We start from the raw sequence: 11,772 nt of genomic DNA, 5'->3' as shown, positions 1-11,772 counted from the left end.
TTGATGAGTATTAAGTATTGTTACTGATTTCCTTTGTTTTCACATTTGATTTTTTTTAGCAATTAATGTTAAGTGTGCTATTGAATACCATTGGAGTGGGAAGACTGTAGTTAAAATTGTTGATCCAGACTTATATGGCTACTTGGACATGGAGTATGACATCTACAATGAACTCATCACATATGTGCCTGTGGGTCACAATGTAGTTTTCAAAGTGAAATGTAAACTACTGAACAATGAGATAAGGGAGGTAACAGATGATCCATCAGTGTATGAGTTGTTTGGTTTGCATAGTTGTGATATGATAAATATATATGTAGATGACATTGTTCACAACAAGTCTACAATCGATGAATTTACAGTTAACTGGTTCCCTAGCAATCTTGTTAATGATAAAGATGTTGAACTTGATGATGTACCTGCTGGACAATGTCAACAGCCTTTACAACCATATGGTGCTGGTCATGGTCAGAACAAGGGAAAATTGTTGTAAGTAAGGCTACTACTAATGCTAATAGTAGTGAAAGTGGAAGTGCTATTGCTTGTGCTACAGCTACTGCTAGGGGAGGTAAAGGTACTATGACCATTGCAAGGTGTGTGCGCACTGCTACTTCTAGTGGAAGAGCCAGTAGCAGAAATGAAGCTACTGGTAAGAGACTGAGAGTGTCTGATGAGGTTGTCAGGGCTATTAGCAACAACAATGTATGTTCGGATGACTCTATGATTGGATCTGATGAAGATTGAAAAATTGACAGCGAAGATGAGTGGGATGATGAAAGTGAAAGAGAAGACGATCAGAATGATAGTGAATCTATAGAGGATGATGGGTATGGGAAAAATACTGAGGATTCAATTTATAATAACTTATCTGGATATGAATCTAAGAGCATTATGATAAATTTGGTGAACAGAACTATGTGGGTGAAGGTGGCAAGATGAAGATAGCTGAAGGTAATATGTATGGAAGTGTGCACCATTTCAGAGAAGCTTTGAGAAAGTATATACTACAAGAAGGGTTTGATATTATCAGGCTGAAAAATGAACAAACTAGAGTTACAGTTATATGCAGAGCACCAAATTGTTCATGGAGATTACATGCTTCACCAATATCAGATGGTATCACCTACATGGTAAAGACATATAACCCAGTTCATACATGTATTAAGGCAATCAAGAACAAGTCTGCTACATCTAGATGGATAGCAATGAAACTTCTTCAACAATCGAAGGTTCAATCAGAAATGAAAATAGAGACCATGGATGATCACATGCAGAAAATGATGGTCTTCAGTTCCACTACACTAAGCTGTATAGGGCATGCAGGTTTGCCTTAGAGATTAATGAAGGAAGCCATTCCACGTCATATGCAAAATTACCTACTTATGCTAGGTTGGTACTTCAGAAGGATGTTGGGAGTATTTTTAAGCTCTAGTTTGAGACTAGGAACCATATGTCAGATAATTTGATTTTTAAAAAATTGTTTGTCTATTTTGATGCTTCCAAGAAGGGTTTCTTGAGAGGATGTAGACCGTTCATTGGTCTTGATGGCTGCCACCTCAAGGGCCAATATGGAGGGGTTCTATTGAGTGCAATATCTGTTGATGGGAACAATAATATTTTTCCTATTGCATATGGTGTAGTTGAAGTTGAGTGTAAGGACAGCTGGATGTGGTTTTTGGATAATTTACGATATGCTCTACTCGATTACAGTGATGATATGTCACTCACATTCATGTCAGACAGACTGAAGGTATACTTTTCTTTCTCTTTTTTTTTTTTTTTTTTTTTATATGTATTTTCAATTACTCATTTTCATGTCCTAACATTTTCCATATGTGTTGTGTAGGGATTGTCATATGTGATTTTCACAATCTTCCCTTATGCTTACCAAAGAATCTGCAGTAGGCATCTATATCAAAACCTGAAGGCAAAGCACCCAGGTATGCTATTGAGACTACATTTTTGGGTTGCCTCACAAGCTTCAATTGAACCTCAGTTTCAAAGGAAATGAATAGCATCAAGGAGATTAAGGAGAAGGTACACTTGTGTTTGAATGAAAACCCCCTGAGGATGTGGTCAAGGCATGCCTTTGATGCAGGAGCAAGAAGTGACCATATCACGAACAATATGACTGAGTCATTTAATTACTGGGTTGGAGACTTAAGGAGCAAACCCATTCTCACATTAGTTGATCACCTAAGGGTGAAAATCATGGGTAGACTACATAGAAGGTATGAGAAGGCAACTACGTGGGAGGGTAAAGTAACACCAAGGGTTATGGTGAAGTTGAACAAGGTTCAGCAAAAAGCAAGGCATTGTAGGTGTCAACCGGCAGGTGAAGGTCAATTTGAGGTCTTAGATAAATTTGGAAACAGATTTGTGGTTAATCTGAACCATTACATATGTGATTGTAGAGTTTGGGAAACTACTGATATACCTTGTCTCTATGCTGCAGCTTCTATATCATATATAAGGGGAGAGTTGGTCAACTATTGTGATCCATTTTTCACTATTGAAAAATACTTGGATATATACAAAAAGATGATCCATCCACTTCTAGATCTGGCATGGTTGAAGGATGATACTCTTAATGAGAGTGTACTGCCACCAAATCTGAAGATGTTACTAGGTAGACCTCACAAAATCAGGAAAAGAGAACCAGGGAAGCACTTCCTTCAGATTTCAGGAAGAGATCATCATCAATTAGGTGTGACATTTGTAAAAAGGAAGGACACAATAGGAGGACATGCCCAAGGGCTGGAGATGCTGAGCAGGGTGGATGTACTAGTAAAAATAAGAATATGAAGGTAAATGCAACTCACATTATTTATTTAGTTGAAACTTGTTTAAAATATATCTCATACTTATTTTTTATTCTGTAGAAGAAACAAAAAGAAGAGAGTCAATATGAGATCAGCACATCTCAACGAATGATTAGATCACATGTATTTATGGCTAGCACAATTAGGTGTTTACAGGACAAGGTACTGACCAAATAGAAGACCAATCGAGCAAAGAGGACAGCACGGGAGAGGAAGAAGAAATGAAGCACAAGCAATCTGAATGTTTTAATTTAGAACAAGAAAACAATGTTGTATTAAGTTACTTTTTCTGAGTTTAAGACAGTTGGATGTTTTCTTATGGTTTTGGATGTTTTTTATGGATTTGTTTTTTTAAAGAACTATTTCTATTTCACACTAGACATGGTTGTATGGAATATGTTATGAACAGGAATTTGAACAGGTATTCATGGATATGTTTTGGATGTTTCTTTATGGCATAGATTGTGATGAAATATATTGGTTTCAGGTGTGTAATGTTACAGGTATTTAATTAAGATACTGTCCATTTAATATTAGACATGAGATGTCAATTTGGTATGAGAAAATCATATTTTCAATTTGGAATTATTTATTTACAGGTATTAAATGTCATTTTATATCCAAAATGATACCCGTTTACAGTGAAAATGGTGCCCGTTTATTTTAGGAATTCATCACAATGTTGGCCCTCTCTCCATCAAAATGCTGCCCATTCAATTTGAGGGTCATGATTAACTAACAACTTAGTAATAAGAATAGTGAGAATGAAAGATTTCATTTAGTTCAGATGCTTACATACTCGACACTACTTCATTATTAAACATTGTAAAGTCATTTTTTAACACATAACACTAAACACACCACCAGAAGTACACCAATTACAATTTTCATCGTTTCTTACACTTTCTCTAAATGCTTAATTCTTTTATTCAAGGCACGAATCTCTTCTTTCATCTGTTGACTCTGAATTCTTTCACCAACAACTGCTTCTGAATTAGTTGCAGGGGGTGGCAAAAGTCTTGGTGCAGCTATAGGATCACACCATGAGAAGAATCGACATCCTCTTGGTGCTTCAGGGCAGCAGTAGTACAACATGTTTGGGTTCAAACTAGACTCTGAAATTTGCACCAATGCCCCTTTGGGTTCAGGACATTTGCATCTAACATTCACAAACCTTAACCCACTTTGATTGCTGTCATTGACACTCGTGGTAGACATCGGTTATCTGCAAATTAAACATCGTAAAAGTGGATTACAATTAGTTAGCATCCAGAGTATGAGAAATGCTCAAAACATAGACCCAGAACTCAAACATAGGGAACACAAGTCATAGATCTAGAATAGAGAAAACACTGAAAAGAGCCAAAATGCTACCCATTTATGGCCAAATGTCAATCACATCGAGCTATAAGACAAGTCATAAAAATTATAACAATAGAAGATACAGGCAAACAATCTGTAAGAAGGGGGGGTGAAGAAAAAGTATAAAGCAGTATCCATTCCATGTAAGGTCTTAAAGACAAGTCCCTTCGAAATTGGTCATCTTCCATAATTAATATTGAGAATTATTTTATCATACTTTCAAAACCATACAAATCCCAAACAATGTGCTCTAAAATCCCAATTTTTAAGCCCGAAGACACCAACATAAACCCAACTCTCTCCTTTGAGTCCAGTTCCATTAAGAAATACTGAAAAATGAAATAACCAAACCCTAGATTAACCAAGGAAGAAGAACCCTAAATGTCTAAGAAGAAGAAGAAGAAGAACCCTACATACCTTGGACGGACAAGTCGCCGGAGGGGAGAGGTTCGCACGCCAGAGGGAAGAGGTTCGCACGCCGGAGGGAAATCGCACGTCGGTCAACTTTCTACCTGAGAATCGCACATCGAAGGGGAATCGCATGATCGAGTTGCAGGTTCAGGGGGTTTCCGTCTTCTTCCTTCTTCTTGTTCGACCCTATTTGAGTGAGTGAGGAGTGAGACGGAGAATGAGTTTAGAAGAAGAAATGTAAGGGAGGGAAATATTGTCCTCTCACAATAGGTGGGGATGTTTTGGGTATAATGTAAAAAAACTAACAGATTTTCATTCACTTAACATGGTCGGCTAACGGTAAGGATTGATTTGGAATTGTTCAAATTTTTAGGGGGGTGGCTTTGACGTTTCGAAAAGTCCAGGGGGTGGTAATGCAATTTTCTCTTTTTTTTTTATTATTCTAAGATTTCCATCCAAACATTAAAACACATGAGTGATGGAAGTTTGGAAGTTTGTTTTCATCATTCGTGATGAAAACTTAATCTTTTAAAATATAATGGAATTTGATATATTTCTTCTAATTTTTATTTTCTTTTGAATAACAAGGTATTCTGCACCCCTTTCACATTGATTATTATTAATTTTTTTTAAATAATATAATAATTCATGTGAAGAGATGCAATATACTCTACTCCAGAAGCCTTTTCCCTATCTTTTGTAAGAGAAAATACCTCAAGGTCAAGCCATGTGGATATGCATCACAAGTAAGGTTTTAACATACAGAAGCGAGAGCCCTGATGTTTTAGCTTTAGGAACAAAATTGATCTTTTAATAACTCTAGATTCAACCCTCAAATTTAATAACATAGTGATTATAGGGTTTTGGGCATGAATTGACCATATTTGATCGATCAGAATTGATACTAATCCAAATCAATCAATTCACCGATCTGATGCACTTGAAACAAAGATTATAAGTTAACAATTCCTTTTTGATATGTTATTCTGAAACTTCTGATATTATGTAATTTTTTTGGGAAAATTATATGATTACCTACTTTTGGGTTTTCCTTTACAAAAATATCCAACTTGTGTTTCAACTAACAACAATATACAAAATCAGGTTTGGTTTTACAAATCTATCCAAAACAGTATTTTTCCTTAGTCATGATATTTTTTTTACCATTTTACTCCTGAATTCATGCACCCTACCTTCTTCGATTGCCATCAACCACGGACTATGAAGAAGAAGCCGGAGTCTTCTCTCTGAACAAGACGACATCGAGCGTGAGCGGAAAGCGAAATGTGAGGGATACAAACAGATAAGAACTTGAGATTGAAAGAGCCTGAAACTCAGACTTTCCAAGGATCAATCGGCTAATCCTTGAAGAAAGTTTCAAAGAACACAACACTCTTAAACCCCGTAAGTATAATAGCTGTACGTTCCCCTATTTATCAGCATAGCTTCTCTTTTAGTATTTGGCGTCTTTTAACATTTATTATATTTGATATTAATAGAAGCAAAAGCTAGCATTGGCAAAGCAACTAAACCTTCGACCTCAACAGGTGGAAGTTGGTTCCAAAATAGGAGAGCAAGGTGAGATATGTCTCTGTGATCATGAGTTCAACTCAGAGTGTTCTTCTCTCTAGGAAAAAGAATAAAGTTTCAAAGTTTCTCTCAACCTATTTATGTAAATTACAGGACAAAGTTGAAGCAGATTGAGGTGGACTCTGAGTTCTTGAAGAGATGCTGGGAGAACTTAACATAGGAGAACAGGAGGTTACATAAGGAGGTTCAGGAACTAAGAGCATATAAACTATCCCTGCACTCCTACACCCACATGACCCCATCTACTACCCTCATAATGTGCCCCTCATGAGAACGCATCGCCATCTCATCGATATCCTTTGCATCTACCACTACTGCTGCAGGAGCAACTGCACCGCCAACTCCACTCACCGCTATGCGATTGCTTCGCGCCACCATCCCCATCAACCCACAAGCTTCATCTCTGATGCACCCACTGCTCAATCGTAATTAGCTTCCAAGGTGAAGGTCATTTTGATCATTTATGATTTGATCCTCAGGTTAGGTGGGTTGGAAGTTTGGGATATTGTATGAAAGAGGAGGAAGCAATTTTATTCGCGCACTCGCTTTGATTGGAAAATGAAAATTTTGTAACCCTCGCCCTCCCTTGCCCTACTCTCTCTCTCTCTCTCTCTCTCTCTCTCTCTCTCCATCCCTCCCTTGGTGCCTTCCTCCATCAACACCCCCACTCGGTCCCTGTTGTCCTCTCTACATCTATTTTTCTCCTATGGCTGTTGCAAGGTATGAGAGAGAGAGAGAGAGAGAGAGAGAGAGAGAGAGAAATGTGAGGTCCACCGCCCAAGATAAGAAAAGGAGGTGGTGCAGCATGTTCCTAGAGCAGCTCTTGCCAGAAAGAAAAGAAAGAAAAAAAAGCTGTCAAAAACCTCCATAAATCCGATCTACAAATTCCAAATGTTAGAAAAATGAACCGCAAACCCTTCCCCCCTAAATCCTTGACCCTTCATGATTGTGACTGCTGGCCTGGGATGGCTGTAAGCAAAACAATAACAAGGCAATAGGTATAAGACTTTGACAAAAACAATTACTTAATTGAAATGGGATTACAAGTAAAATATTACTTACTTGTTCAAACAATCCTCTGAAATAGTAGCAGAAATCGTCTGTCTTAAGTAGAGTTAAGTTGTATACAGATACTCTCCTTAAGGTATTTGAACACCTCGTATATATGTATACAATCGGGTTGACCTTACGTTCTCACCTCCAAGATAAAACAACTCTCCAATTGCTTAAGGTGTACTCCAATAAGTAATTCTCACAGGTATGTCTGAAGGCAATACTCAGAAACTCACAGTAAACTAATACCAGAAAGAAAACAGAGACCAAAAGCACTTGCAGAGAACAGAGAACAAAAAACTCACAGTATGTATTTCGTACAATACCCAACCAGAATTTGTATTCTGGATATATAGAATGTAAGCATCTTTATACGAATGGGTATATCTATATAGGTACCCATACATATACATGTGTGACTCTATGCATGTATGAGAAGGTACATTCACTTATGCGGAAAGGTACATGTCTCATATGTATAGGTGCATGCATGTACATATACATACATATTTACATATATTGGGTACATATACCAATAATATGTCCCTTAGTATGGACCCAATCAAAAAGTTACATGTAGTAAAAAGTAGGTTCTTTGAACCACACTTGCACTCGACCCCGGCCGGAGTGATTCAAAAGGACCCTAGGAACCCCACACACACATGACAAGGGAGAGTGCCTCTCCAAATGGCTTGCACCCTTAACAAATAGTCCTATATGTATGTATATATATATATATATATATTATCAAATAGAAACAAATTATCAAATAGACAAACCATTACTTCGAAACGATTTTGAGTCACCCAAAAACAAACAAAAACGTGAATGGTTCTTAACAAACTTCAATCTTGAACAACAAGCACAAATCCAAACAAACTGGTATAATTTTATGACAAATCTTAAAACAAATGTTTTCTTCTTTACATATTTTGATATCTATGCCCAGGACAACAAAATCTACTATCCCTGGCATAATCAGATATGTACTTAAAATACTTCCCACAAATCCTAGACCCTTTACGCCGGTCTGACTACTACGGCTATCCATCCCCCGGTGGAAAACATCAAACATAATTACAAAAATAATGAAATAATTGCTTCTCCATTTAAGGTTGCAGAAAAAGATGATCCAAACAGAAGACAAATTGAACAATTAAATTTTACAAAATTAAGTCTTCAAACTATAGGTAATCAACTATCCAGAGTTGAGAACCTAGTTCAACCTAAACCGTTAGCCTCTTCATCTATGACACCGGCTCCGGTTCCAACTTCTCTTCCTTTATTCAAACCATATAATATTCCCCAAAAACAGCAACTTGCTCTTAACAAATCCTTCGTCTTAGACCAAATTAATCAACGCCTTACCATTCTGAATGCCACCGAAGCACATTTAGAAACAAATAATCCACAAACACCTATTCAAAACCATCCCTCAGCTGAACCTTCGGCTGAATCCAACAACAGAGGTGTTCGCACCATTATAGGATGTTCTTCGGACACTTCCTCAAGTTCTGAAGAAGAGGACTTCCCAAAAATTAATCAAATTGGTCAAAGTTCAACCCAACACCCGGTCTTCCCAGACCTCCAAATTGAAGCAAGAGGAACTGCTCCTCAGGCTTCCTACCAAAGTGGTATCATCTATGAATGGAACATAGATGGTCTGTCCGAACCTAATCTCATGAACAAACTCCAAGAAATGACCATGGTTAGCAATGCACATCGTATCAAAAATACACCTGATAGTGTTTTTGCCACCTTACTTGTTTCAGGATTTACTGGCCAACTCAAAGGTTGGTGGGATTATGTCCTAATCGATGTCCAAAAAACTAAAATTTTAATGGCTGTCCAAATAATGCCAGAAGGAACCCCCCTTCTCGATGGTGAAGGTATTCCTATTGAGGATGCTGTAAATATCCTTATTTTCAGGATTGCAAATTACTTTTTAGGAAACCCTTCTCGTCTCAAAGATAGAACAGCCGAACAATTGTCAAATCCTCGATGTAAGAAGTTACATGATTTCAAATGGTACAAAGACACCTTCTTAACCAAAGTCTTAACCAGACCTGATGCAAACCTTCCCTGTTGGAAAGAAAAATTCCTTACAGGATTACCAACTTTGTTCTCTGAAAAAATCAAACAACGCCTTAGGAAAGAAAATGATGGGATCATTCCCTATGATCAAATGTCCTATGACCAAATCATTAGTCTAATCCATGAAGAGGACCTCGCCCTTTGTACCGATATTAGATTAAAGAAACAAATCCATAAGGAAAACAAATTTTAGAAAAGAGAATTAGAAGGATTCTGCGAACAGTTTGGTTTTCCTCCCATTAGACCTCCAACGAAACACAAACACAAGTCTTCTTGCAAATATTATAAAAATTTTCACAAGTCCAAGAAGTATGTGTCTCACAAACCATTCACAACCCCTGAGTTTTATCATAAAACTCCTCCAAAACCAAAATATAACAAATACAAGAAGCCTTTCAAGGCACCTAAAAATTTTAAAGATTCAAAAGCTGACAAATCCTCTCAAGGATGTTTCCGATGTGGCAAGCCTGGCCATATCGCCAAATTTTGTAGAGTCTCAAACAAAATTAATTCTTTACAAATATCCAAGCAAGATAAAACTCAAATCCTTGCCCTTTTCCAAGAAACTTCCTCATCCTCTTCTGAAGATGAAAATTACAAACTTAATCAGATTCAAGCTTCTGAACATACTTCTTCTAATTCATCCGATAATAAGAATTTCCAAGCCTGCGCTTGTGATTCTTGTATCATTGGTCTCAGCTATGAAGATTGTGTTCCCAAATCTGTCCGGATGCTCTGTGCATCACCAAATTCAAATATTTTCGATTACACTGATAGTTTGGCAGACCCTGAACAAAAGAAGGCCTGCCTCGAACACCTCAGAAACAATGTTTCTACCCAAAATTCTCCTCAACCTTACAATCTCCACCAAATTATGCAAAAATTCAATAAGATATCAAAATCCCCTATTCCTGACCATTCTAGTCGGATCAAATCTCTTGAAACCACCACTGCAACTTTGCAGTACGAGATAAAACATATTAAACAACAATTAGCCTTCTTAAATCGGCAACAAAACCAACAAGCTTCAACTTCAAACAATGAACCATTAACAAATCCTTTTGCAAATCAAGAACTCACTGAACCAAACCCTACTATCCCTGGTTTTGTAGCTACCATAACTTGTCAAAATTGGTATGTACGCATAACCCTAGTTGTTCAAATTTTCTTTCATCCCTAAGCAATGTGGGACTAAACTTTTGTGAGTTGTCTTTAGCTCATTCACAACTCAAGTGCTAAAGACAAAGTAGTAAAAGTAGAAGAGACACTTTTGAGGGGGAAAGTCTGAATTTCAAAAAGACTACTTTGAATTTCAAAAAGACCATTTGTTAAAAGACCAATTTGACCATAGTTTGAAACTTAAATTCTGACAATTTCCCCACAAGTATCAAAATACCGACAAAAATTGAAAACAGAATAACTGAGTATATTAAACATAGTAGGGCACAACGTTGCAGGTTTCTTCAAGACTTGAACCTACACTAGGTCTGATGAACTACGCTATAGAGTACGGGTGAAGTCAGACTTTTTGAACATTTCCTCATCTGTGTAGCCGACTAGGTCATCACCCATATCCTACCAGTTGACGTTCGAGACAACCTTTATCATGACAATATTGGACATTTTTACCGGCCTTGTCCCTTATCTTGGTCTCATGGATGTTTTGAGAATTTGCCGTCAAAATTCTCATCGGTTGACGGCCACACCCCGTACATATACCATATTTGATCGATCAGAATTGATACTAATCCAAATCAATCAATTCACTAATTTGATGCACTTGAAACCATGATTAGAAGTTCACAATTCCTTTCTGATATGTTATTCTGAAACTTATGATATTATGTATTTTTTTTTTAATAAAGATATTATGTCTCACATCAACCACAAGAGATGGAAAGAGAAGAGAAGAGGAGGTGGTTTACTGGTTTATATGTGCAATATGGATCCCACTGTATAGAAAGGTGATTTCAACTATAATTCATGAGTCATGAGTCACCACAGAAAGAGAACACGAGAGTAGTGTGGAAGCCAGCAGCTCCTCCATCCCTCATAATCATTATACAATATGATTCTATAAATTATTTAAATTTATTATATAGAAATAATATATTTAAATATAATTTTTATTTTATTTTTTAAATCTAAAGGTAGATGAAATTTAATTAAACTATGCAAAATAAGGTAAAATTTAATAATTAAATATAAAACGATTTGAAATTAATGATATATTCATATAGGATAATGATCGATTCCAAAAATTTAATTATTAGTTTAAAAAATTTCACTTATACAGATACTATGCCTATCCGAGACCCAATGTGAATGCACGAGAAGACATCCACAAAAGCATCATTTTCATTTTATGGGGTAGGGGGGGTAAGGTAGTCATTTCACCCCATGTGTTTGGTCGCAAGGACCATACTCCCCCAACAAAAAA

At 36.8% G+C, this 11,772-nt stretch overlaps 1 pseudogene; it reads left to right on the top strand.

Annotated features, from left to right (window-relative positions):
* Nucleotides 1-5,791: 5,791 nt before the first annotated feature.
* Nucleotides 5,792-6,618, top strand: LOC122065656 (annotated as a pseudogene).
* The last annotated feature ends 5,154 nt before the right edge of the window (nt 6,619-11,772 follow it).

This window comes from Macadamia integrifolia, chromosome 2 (assembly GCF_013358625.1).
Source record: "Macadamia integrifolia cultivar HAES 741 chromosome 2, SCU_Mint_v3, whole genome shotgun sequence".
Lineage (NCBI taxonomy): Eukaryota > Viridiplantae > Streptophyta > Magnoliopsida > Proteales > Proteaceae > Macadamia > Macadamia integrifolia.
Note: the sequence above shows the minus strand (reverse complement) of the source record. Positions and strands in the feature narration are given on the sequence as shown.